Genomic DNA, 12,471 nt, shown 5'->3' with positions numbered 1-12,471 from the left:
GCACAGAGTTCTAGGAGAAAGGAGGACAGTTAGCACCTTCCCTGCCCCTATTTTCCCTTTACGCAGCATGTCCTGTTATGTCATACGTGCTCATTGTCACGTTATAGCTACATTTGCTTCATTTTTACCTCTCGTGTCAGAGTTAATTGCTGAACACCTTGAAAACATTTAATTATTAAGCATTATTATGTTAGAGATTATGAACCTGGTCATCAGCTATAATAAAAAAATATTATAGGAGGCATGATTTTGAAAGCCTATGTTACTCCATGTGAGTGGGATAATGTGAATTATTTCTCTGGTAGTATTTTTCAGATGTCTGTACTTTGGACACAACCAGGAAGACATATAATCGATTAGGTTCTTCTGTCACAAACTCACAAAAGCAAGAAACTCCAGCAGGTTTAGGGGTGGAAACCTAAGAACGCTAGAACTGAAGAGTGTTAGAAAGTAGCTTCTCTGAACTGAACAATTTTGAGCATCATATTTTTTGTCAGTTTTTGTTAATGAAGCAAGTACTTAGCAATAGAATCACTAAATAGTAGGGTTTATGTTAAAGCCAGAGATAGAACACTGCTTCCAGTATAACACCTGTCCTGGTTTCAGCTGAGAGGGTTAATTTTCTTCATAGTAGCTAGTGTGGGGATATGTTTTGGATTTGTGCTGGAAGCAGTGTTGATAATACAGAGATGTTTTTGTTATATGGACCTGTTGAACAGTACTTACACAGAGCCAAGGTCTTTTCTGCTTCTTGCACCACCCCGCCAGGGGGATGGCTGGGGGTGCACAAGGAGTTGGGAGGGGACACAGACAGGACAGGTGACCCAAACTAGCCAAAGGGGTATTCCATACCATATGATGTCATGCTCAGTTTATAAGGAGCTTGGGGAAGGGGTGGAGGGGGGGCAGCGGCGTTCAGAGTGATGGTGTTTGTCTTCCCAAGTCACTGTTAGGCGTGACAGAGCCCTGCTTTCCTGGGGATGGCTGAACACCTGCCTGCCCATGGGAAGTGGGGAATGAATTCCTTGCTTTGTTTTGCTTGTGCACGTGGCTTTTGCTTTACCTGTTAAACTGTCTTTATCTCAACCCACGAGTTTTGTCACTTTTCCAATTCTCTCCCCCATCCCGATGTGGGGGAGTGAGCGAGCGGCTGCATGGTGCTCAGCTGCCGGCTGGGGTAAAACCACAACACCACCACAGAAAGAAAGACATCTTCTTCATAGTGATATCTCATGTTACTAGTTTTCATATGCAGTTAGTGTAAAAAATGCTCCTATTTTTTAAATATCTTCAAGGAACTGTATTAAGATGCTGTCAGATCACACAGAATGGTCATGCCCTCCAGTTTTAAGGATTTCCTCAGCCAAAGAATTTATTTTTTATAACCTAGGTAACAGTTACTTGATTTAAGCCTCATGATCCCAAACAAAAGAAAACCTCGTTTGTTCACTCATACTCTAATCCAAAAAGTTTCTCTCTGCATCATCCTGCTAATGAACTGACAAGTTACTTAAACAGCCTCTTGGCTAGAATCCCACCCTCATGTAGAAACCCTGACTGTGGGTGCAGCTTTCATTGCAGAAACATATCTTCATTTTTATATATGCAAAGTTTCTAATACCTGTATCGGCATGCAACCATTTCAATGTTAGGTAAACAGTCCCTTCTCCTCTTACTGTGTAACTTCTTTACATATTAATAGCTGTATTTCATACAAACAGATAAACCAGTTACCATATTTTTAAGTGTACAGAACTGAGAAAATAATTAATTTCGTTGATTACTGCCTTTTCAATTAAGACTAGCTGTAACAGCATCTCATTTGAGTGGATTGCAGAATGCTGTTTGTGAGTTTTGGTATCAGGCTGTGGGTGTTTGCCTTCTAGGTGAAAAGAATAAAACCCCCCCCAAAAACTAGTACAAATGGAAACAAAGAAATAAAAAAGTCCAGGTTTAAATTTATCAAAATATAACTGAATATAACCAACTACTCATTTTCTTCTTATATCATTGAGGAGATGCTACCTGTTGGTTTTTTTTTTTCTGGAAGGAAGTTCACTATCAGCAAAGTTGTGTCTGCAGCTTGATGTCAAGTGAATCCCTGTTCTGAAAAGACAGATAAAACTGCCAAGCAACAGTTTCAGTTCAATTGAAACAACCAAACAATTCCATCAACCTCCTGAAAGTGCAATCCAGGATGACCTCCATGTTTTCTGGCTGTCTTTTCATTGATGGATTCACTCCCCAAGTAACAGCTACGTAGAAACTGGCAAATTTCTGAAAAGTTCTACCCTGCTCACAAGCAAATTCTCAGTTTTGTCTGAGTTACTTCAACCAGCTGTCACTAATGCTGCAGAACTGTCAGCCAGATGGATGAGAGCTGACAGTCCCTAATGGGTTGAACAAAGAGGAGGTCTAGACTAATGTAATGCCATCACACTGATGACACCGAAATCCCTATCACCAGATTCTTGTCACTTTTGGTTTCATGTACAAACCGAAAAAGCAAAGGAGACCCATTAAATCCCTCTTAGCTCTCTGAAGGCACCACAAAAATCCATGAGCATCATAGCTGTTTACGGAGAATCATGTAGTCAGGGATACTGGTGGATACTTGTAAGTAGCACAAGAGGGTTTTTTTCTTCCCTGAGGGTAAAAGGAGCTTACAAAAATGTAGCAGGACTTATTTTTGTGCTGAATCCTTTTCACAGTCTGAACGCTAGCAAAAGTTGCTATATACATTTTTTGCTGATAGTTCGCCATTAGTAAAACATTTTCATAGCCTTTAATTCACCTTTGAACATCTCAGTGCAATTGTTCTGAAAACTTTCTATAAAGCTGACAGCACTTTGGCTAACTTTTAAATATTTTGCTTTTGAAAACATACATTATCCTGTCATTGATACTGGTTTACTTTACTACATGGGACATAGAATGGACCACAAGCAACAGCAGGCCACAGGCTGTTCTGTGCGCGATTCGGGCAGCGATAGGCAGAGCTGTTGACTTTCAACAGACAAGCAGGGAGCAGCTTCAGCCATCTGCCTCTAATCTTACGGTAGTTTTTGAGTCAGTCCCCCGCGATAGGTATACAGGTAACTCCCAGTGCACCAGATAAGCAATGCTGATTCACAAGCGTTCACTGGATGCAAAGACACAGACCTGGCTGATATTTGGAATAAGTAAGAATTAGATGGGCATCAGAATGCCCATACTGACATACTTATTTTTTTTTTTTTTTAGAGAAACTAATTAGAGGTGAGAAGAAATTAAAATGCCCAACTGAGCAAACAGATCTATAAGAATACAGAAACTGAAGGTAGATGGAAGGATTCAGCATAAATGTACTGTGAAAGGCCACAGGCAGTTAACTCATTTACTGAGCTCTCTCCTCCACAAGGAGCTTTATTATGATTAAACATAGAATTTACAAAAACGTGCAGCATATTTCCTTCAGCACTGTTTGGTTGGGTTTTTTTTTTAAATTTACGTAGCATGGAATCATTATGCCATCTACTGGCAATTTACAGTGCTACACTGGAAACGTTTACTTAGTTTAACCTAAGAACACGGACGGAACAAGTCAGGATTGCAGTCTGGATTCAGTGACAGTCTTTGTGCTGTCCTGAATATAAGATGCCCTGAGAGGGTCCTGCTTCTAACTTGAGGCAGAAGGGTACGCAGGCCACCCTCCTGACTTGCTCCAGAATACCCGTCTGCTTCAAAAAGATTGCCCATCAGTGCTCTGGGTATTATCCTACACTCCATCTCCAACAGACCGTTCCATGTTGGGGCAGAAAATGTCCTAATCCCCTTTAAACTCAGTAGGTGTTAGAATAACCTCTGCACCTCCAACGCATCCATCCCCACAGCGTCGAGTCAGCATGGACAATTGAAGACTTCTCTGTCTCAGAGAGCTAAGCTTCATCTACCCTCTTTCACCTCAAGTTGATGGGACAAACTTCATTGGCAATTGTTGAGATTCAGATGCCTTCCCTAAGGTTTTGCTGTATGCTGAAGAGCATCCAACAAAAGCAGAGTCACGGAACAGGTTTCTTATGCCCTGACACTCTGCATTATCAATTCCTACACTGTACAGCTGCGTGAAGAAACCTTCTTTGCCTTTTCCTTGAAGATGCTACTGGGCAGGCAGGCACTGGAAGATCCAATGTTCTGGTACTCAGGGTTGTCCTACCTTCCAACAGCAATCATACTTGATACTTCTCTTTCAGGCTTACATTACCTCCATTTTCCACCTCCAACTTCAGGACTTTTTTTTTTCCCAAGGAATGAGCTGTTTCCACCTTTCTGCTAATGTAGGTCCAAAACCATAAAGAGGATACTACTTCAGTACACTCTTCATAGGAGTTAGCAAATGCTGGCAATGAGATTACCAGATGATAGCCAGTTTTGTCTGGCTGCAACTGACTGATCTTTGCTGAAGTCAAATTTCATTCTTTGGTGGAGGAAATTTAATTACTAATTTCAGTGCAGGGAAAGGAGAATAATTTTCCTGCTGTAAAAATTTCCAGACCCCCCTCTTGCAAGCAGAACAAAAATGTGTGTAACACAATGGTAACGTGGAAGTTGGTTTTACAGTACTTTGACTGCAGCCTTCACCTGCTCCTGTTCACTGTAAAATTTCTCCCTACATCTCTATTAAGCAGCAATTGAGCATAAACTATATAAGCAGTATGTTTAAGAACTACAACGTCTATTAAGCTGACTATGTAAGAAGCAATGCCACACAGAATGGTGCTACACACGTCCTCAGATTCCTCTGTTGTTGCCTGTACAGACACCACCCATAATCATACACGTAAGGCTAGAATGACACATTACTGTAACATCTGGTTTCCAAGCAGCTTAAAATCCTTATTTCTTGGTATGCACTCTAAATGCTGTGTTGTTTTTTATATCCGGATTCTATTTCCATAATGCCACAAGGTGGCCTCCACAAAATACAGCATTATTGCATCCTTTACAGAATGACACATGACAGAATTTTTTTGCTTACTGCAGTATTGGTAATAGACCACCACAAAATGACATTCCTTTCTTTGCATTTCAAGCTCAAGAAGTTCACACGCTGTGTAGGATTGGTTCACGTCAGATGGGAGGTCCGAGCAACACAAAGCGGCTGCGAGCACTTCGCTAGGATGTTCTACCAGAGAGTCCTGTTCAGGAACAGAGTGACATGTTCACAGTCAGAGCAGGTTTGCAAGTTGTCAGCCCTGCAGAGAGCCTGGGAAAGCCTGTGTCCAACATGCAAAGGGCTGCTGTAATTCAGACAGCCTTCAGCAGTTGCTTAAATTACGCTACAGTTGCTTCTGTGCTAGAAGCTGAAGAAAGGCCAGAAGTGGCGCAGAGCCTCCTTCTGGCCCATCATGAAACTTTGGGCTGGTTTTCAAGGGGGTGATTGACCAAAGGCCACTAAAGATTGACTTGCACCATTTCTAAGCCCACCTTTTTTTTTTTGGGGGGGGGGTGGTGGTGGTGGTGGCGTCTTTATTTTACACAGTTTATAGTAGAACTTAAAAGTATAACAATGCAAGTGTAATTGGAGCAGCATTTTCTAGATGATAAACATTCTCTTTGGTGTATTAAATATGTTATTACAAAAACTATTACAGTGTATACTGTTAGCAAATCTGGATTCAAACTAAATATGAAAGTAGTATAACCTGTGCACTTGTATTATTTGACAAAGCAAAAGAAACAAAGCTGGGTCTTAAACTCATTCTCTTATTTATAGAAAGTTACTGTGGCTCTGAATACAGTTGCCTGTTTTTTTGATCTCAGAAATGAAATGTTTTTGCAGTGCTTTGGTTTTCTCTGAAGCTTTAGCTACTCCTACTGCTTGTCATCAGCAGCAGTAGCTGTAGAAACTTTTTTTTTTTTTTTTAAACACACACATTCTGGCTGTTCTTGAGAAGCTAAGAACTGTAATTCTCCCTGGCTTTAAGTTCCTCTGTATGTACCTTTCTTGTACAAGACTGGCATTTGATATATATATAACCTTACACGTGTACAGCTGATACCTGAGGGAGTTTACCAGCTGCTGCTTCTTTGAAATTCAACACTTAGAAGAGTAACTGCTGATAGCTTTTCCCTCTTGTCTTGTTTCACTATATTAGCCTGTGATTCTTCTGTAACTTTTCAAGCTATTATTAAAATTAGCAACTTTTCTTCTTCTACCCTTAAATCTTTGCCTTGTTTATCTGAATGAAATAATTTGGAGGTCTATAACACCTCGATTACACTGTAAGAAAGGTAGATATGAATCCTATTTTTATGTTTAATGTGCATTCCTATTTGTGGGGGCTTTTATGCTGAATCATCAGACTGTGCTAGTAAAGACGTGCTGTGATGAGCCTGAATTAGTACATCACAGAACTGCTGAAATGAACCACTGTGGTGAATTGCACACATTATCCATCATTAATCAATGGCAAACAAGCTAATTTTCTATGCGTTGTTACATTGCTATTCAATGTGTTAAACAGCTTAATTATAGCAACATGATTAGCAGCTTTGCAATAAGTAGTAGTATTTCCTGTTTGACTCAAGTATATCTATGTCAACCTTAGACTAGAAGTAAATGAGTCCTATGGGAGTACAGCGATTCTTTCTATATTGTATTCATACTTTATTTTTTTTTACTTTAATAGTTCAGCCTGAAGCAGGATTTGCCATTTCTCAGATCAGCACTGTGGGGTTAAATTAAATAATTTTTGGATTCATAATACAAGCTTTATCATATAAAAATCTTTCCATTTGTAGCAAGAAGTCTTGTACTTGCTATATAAATTCATCGCTTTGGAAGCCTATGGGTTTTTTTCCTTTTTTTTGATTTATGTAAGAATTGGTCATTTTTGTATTTCTAATATAACAGTTTGCTAAGTTTTTGGAAAAAAAAATAGTGGCATAAGTCAGCGAGAGGGGGAGAATAAGCATTTGAAGCTACTTCCTTTCGTTATTTATAAATGTAGTTGACAGCAGGCTCCTCTGGGAAGCTCCGTATAATGCCTGGTGAAATCCAGGGCCCACTGGAAGCAGTAGCTTTGCCACAAGTAGCAGGAGTCCTGAATTTCATTTTGTATTTTGCTTTCAGAACTTTTATTTTAGGCAAATAAAACAATGATCCACAGAAAAATTACTGCAGGATTTAATTTATAAGCTTTTACTGTTTCCTGCAAGCCTAAAGAATTCAGCAAAGCATCTTAAAAGTGGTGTTCAATCCAGGTGACAGAGACTCTAGCATCTAGTTTAGAATTACTTTTTGCAAGTGTAAAGATGTGCTATTAGATATTGACATGTCAGAATAAGAAGCATTGGAAGGGGGATGCAAAATCAAGTAACTGCCAGGGCTACTTTGTATTCATGCAAGAATTGGGGGACAGGGGAGGAAAAAGTGCATGAACTCGTAACAAAAAGATACAATCAAGAAACTGAGGGCCCAGGTAATACCTGTTTAGGAAAAAAAAAAAAAACAAACCAACAGAACTAAATAAAACCGACCAACCTGCTCATGTCCAAAACTGATAATCATCTTATACATGATATTCCTTTCTCCATAAAACAGCATGATGCTCAATGAAAAAGCAACTGGACCTTTTAATGGCTGCAGTGTGGGTATCAGGACTAGAAGCATTCTTCAGCAAGGCCACGGAGAGCTTGAGCTCAGGTGGACCACCAGCAAGTCCCACTGCAGGCTTTTACACAGCTCGTTATCTGGCCAGACAGTCTCTGTGTCCCCAGACAAAACGTGGGGAGATTAATAAGTCTGAGCTTGTGCATTTAAAATGAGAAGATTCTCCTGGCATACAAAGTACACAGTGGCACCTTGACCTAGAAGAAGCACAAGCAGGAAAGAAAACCAGGTACTTTTATAACTGAATCATGGACACAACTTTAGATATTAGTTTGGAACATCTTCTAAGGGAAGTTCTTCTAGGAAGGAACATTACAGAGAGTTCAGCAAAAGGCTCTTCTACTTTCTTAGCAGAGGTGATGCTGTGTCTGAAGCTCCCACAGAGCAGCAGACCAGGGAGCAGGGTGCTACAGCCACTCTGCACACGCCACAACTCTGCATGACTGACTGCTGGTGGTGCCATGAGGAGAAAAAGCAATATTTATGAGACAGTAGCTGTGGTTGAGGCTGGGTTCAAATACTCCCTAAAGCAGTAGTTACTGGTAATATTCCTTTTACCTCACTGCTGGATGTGGGAGCAAAAGGTAGGGCTTGCTGGAGCCATCCGACTCAAATTGGTTCTTCCTCTCACTCAAGTCTCTCATTGTTGAGATGGCAAAATTACACTGCTGCAAAGGCACCACAAGTGATACTTCATTCAAAAAGCACAATGCTCCTAAACACCTGGGAAGATACTATTTCAGACCATTCAAATCAGTTCAAGTTCTGAATACATTTCCCAGCCAAAAACCAACTTCAAATAAGTGCCTGAAAAATCTGACAGTTACGCTGAACACCAGGAAACATGTGGGCAGCAGTATCGCGGAGATATACCTCCGAGCTAACAGAGAGTACCTGCTCTGCAAGGTATGAGAAATAGCATAAGATTAATGACAATCAGATACAAGAAGAGAACTGCAGAGCAATCCATTTTGCCAGAAAAAAGTCTTAATGAGGACACCAAGAACTGTGGATAAACAGATTTCTCGATACAGAAGCCTATTACGATCAAGGTTTAGATTTGGTGAGTTTATGGAGGAAGAGAGGTCTTGCAGTTCCTTTCACTTAAGCAAAATTCTTGGTATGAGAACTGTTTCATCCAAATCAAACTCAAGTGATCCACCAGAGGCTAAATTCTTTTTCCAGAGCTCAGAGAACTGTTAATGAGGAAGCACGTATCAGAAGTACGCACACCAGAGACTGCATACAGAAATGCTGAACAACGCCTCGCTGGTCCCCAAGGTAAAGGCTGATGTTAGCAAGCTGCCAGTTGTGAAGACAGCTCCAAGGGCGTTCTCCTATTTACAGCCCCTCAGAGTAAGGTGGCTGAGGTCATGTACCAAGTATTCAGACAATCTAGAAAGTAAACTGCTAAAAGACAATGCACTAATCCTAAAAATCCATAACAGAGACTCCTCATTCAGAGAGGCATTCTTATGTACCCTTTTTAGTGGAAAAAATGGGTGGCAGCATGTGTTGTCATTTCACCACAGCACTACTTTATGCTGGAGACAAGCAAATTCTAGTTTTTTGGTTTGGGGGGGGGGGGTGTTGGGTTTTTTGGGGGTGGGTTTTGTGGGGTTGGGGGGGGCTTTTTTTTTTTTTTTTAGATTTAGTATTTTAGCAAGCCACTCAAGCTGGGAAGCAACTAGTACTGCTTTTTGACTCAGAAGTTACAAGATGGAAAGAACGCCTTTGCAGGTGTTGAGACATGCCACCAGCAGAAACATAAATGCACCCGAGTGCAAAAGGCAGTGTAAATGTGCTCCTTCTGCACAGCAGTGAGTGCAGACGTGCTTGCACAGCATTGTGTGAACAAGGCTAGTAAACATGTCCTCACTCTGCCCAACTCCCTGATCATTTTCTGTGGGGTCAGAAAAGCACCCTAAAGGGCATAAGCTTGCAAAAATGAGAATTCAAGGAGACCAACAAATTTAAAGAACTGTACTCGGAGGGGGAAGCCAGATCAGTGAAGACTAAAAAAACCCCAAACCCAACAAACCACCCACCTCTAAAGCAGCACAATTTCTGCCTAACTAGTCACCAGCCTGCCATTTCTAAATGTTCAGAACTGTGGGCACTTTTCATTTTTATTATTACTTGGTAGAATATTTGTATTTAAAAACCATTTATATACATACACACAAACACACAACAGCTTTGTCTTAAACCTGGTAACTGAAGTAGCCACGACATTAATGTGCATCATTCTGCTTCTCTAGTGTTAATGTAAAGGATAAACAAAGTGGTAGCATCCACAGTTGCCATGTGTTATTCATCAGAGGTATAAGCCTGTAAGTTTTCACATTTCGGTGACACTAAGCTAGTAATTGTAGAGAGAAGCTGGAAGACTTGAGCTACAAGATACCACTTGGGAAACCAGGTGTGCCAAATACGAAGGCATTTTATTCTCACATGGCTAAGTGAGAAGGTTGATGTGAAGCTGGGAACTCAGCCAAGCAGATGTGCTCCAACACGTCAGAGGGGTGGAAAAGCAGCAACTGGGAAGACACGTGACTGCTCTGCAAGCACAGAGTCTCCAACCTTCCTTTGCAAAGTGCCTCGCTGTTGTGGAATTAGGCACACAGGACTGGATGGAAAGGCTTCCTGCATCATCAAACCTGAACCTCCAATTATCACAGGCAGCCTTCGCAGGCAGTGGGAATTTTTGTACTGTATCTAAAACAGATACTCCTCCTTCAGTATTTTAATTCTATACAACTCCCTACACCAACAGACAACCAGAGCAGCAGACATCACCCATAGTCCTGATGACAGTTTGCCTGCATTCAAGCCCTCAACCCCTTTAATGATTGCTGATGCCACCACTCAGAGCAGTGAATATTTTTAGAGGGACTCCTAGCACGACTCCATCATCCAAATAGGAGATCTCAATCTTGTGAATTCCCTCTTCTCTCTCTCCAGCAGAAAGCACCCTAACTGTAGCATCTTAAAAAAAAAAAAAAAAGGCAAATTCAGAGTTTTACTTGAAAAGTACCAGAAGGTTCTTCCTAAGAAAATTTATTTCAGAAGACAGTTGCTCTGGTGGGCAGGTTCAATTCACAACCAGCCACACAGCTTATTCTTATGCTAATGTTGACTCTTGGCACAGATCATCACTCCTTTTGGTTGATTAAAAAAGGTCAAGCTTTTAGACTTAACAGAACACAAGGTGGAGAACAGAACATGCCAGTTTTTCTTTAGTTTTGCTTTACTACTTCACTAATAATAGTCAGAACCTTACAGTGTTGAAAATAAAGTTTTACCACTACTTGTACAATGATGGTCAATTGTATTTTTGTAATTTTATTTACTTTTTTCTGCAGCTGGAACATGGGGTGGCACGGTCATCCAGAAATGAACTAATGCAGCAAGGTTTTTTTCCTTTTCAGTCAGAAACTTAGTGTTACTTTAACCAAACCCACATAAATGTCTACACTTTTGAGATTCAAGACAAAGTATATTAGCAGACACAGAAAGAAGAGATTACTGCTCTCCAAACCCAGCACACAACAAATAGTTCCTTTCTGCATTCATTGTAGCAGTGTCATCAGCATGGAAAGAGCTTTTTTAGTTTCTTACAGCCAAGAGCTGTTAAGACTTCAACTCCCCAATAATCCATCACTCCACTTTTATCTAGACTAAGCAGATAATAGCACAGCTGATTCACATGTGATAAGACAGCTTGACACTAATGAAATATGCATTCTCCTAACAGCTGACTGTATTTGTGCAACTTCTTCATTTAGAACCAAATGTGCCACAGGCTTCTTGGATGTGGCAATCCTCCTCTGAAATGGTGTCTCTAAAAATGATTTAGCTCTTGCAGAAAACAAGTTTGTCTCATGCAGAGGAGAGGTGTAATGAAAGCCCACTGCCACAAAAGACAAAAAGACCGGCTGTTTTTCCGAAGCTGGAATACTTACTGTCTTTCAACACACGGAATATCTGAAACAAGAGTGAAAGTGGCAACTGCACGATCCAAACATAAATCAGACTTTTTGAAAGTGAAGCTCAGTAGATTAAATACAACTTGAAAAAGAACCGTCAACCTAAATTATAAGAACTATATGAAACTGTCTGCAGGTCACTTTAAACTATGATGCTAGGGTATGTATGTGTTCCAACACTTACACCCACAAGAGCAGGCAGTCTTGGAATGTAACAACTTGATATTTAGATTTTGTTTAGTTGTTTCACAATACACATAGTGCTTACCTAAAAAAAAATATGAAGAAATAGTTGCAATCTCAGCAAAATCCAGTAGTTCTGTTTCTTTCAACTCTACGCATCTAGAAAAGAGCCTCCTGCCCAAATTCACAGAACGCTATTATTCACAGATGCATATTAAAGCAAGTCAGAAGCATATTTGTAAAAGCATTTTTATCATGTGTGTTTTAGCAGCTATCACCTCCCAAAGGGAATTCAAATGGCTCTAAGCACTGAAATTAAGAAATAAGGACAAAAAAAAGGTGGAAGACATGAACATAGCATTCTTGTATTTTCTTACAGCAAAGTGCAGATGTTTGAGACCTCAATAGTTAGTTGATCATCCACACTATAGTGCTCCAAGTAACACCTGACTGAATTGAAGCAGTGATCTGTATGAATGGGAAACAACTATACCAAAACCAATACCACATCCAACCTGAAAGCAGCAGATCTCACTTTACAGCAATATGATCAGCAGCTACAATCTACATAAATACTACACAACTCTAGTCAGTATGGAAACAAAAATATTCTAGGTCTGCAACAGTTGAAGTCTGTGTGATTAT

Source organism: Grus americana, chromosome 5 (assembly GCF_028858705.1).
Source record: "Grus americana isolate bGruAme1 chromosome 5, bGruAme1.mat, whole genome shotgun sequence".
In the NCBI taxonomy this organism is placed as follows: domain Eukaryota; kingdom Metazoa; phylum Chordata; class Aves; order Gruiformes; family Gruidae; genus Grus; species Grus americana.
Note: the sequence above shows the minus strand (reverse complement) of the source record.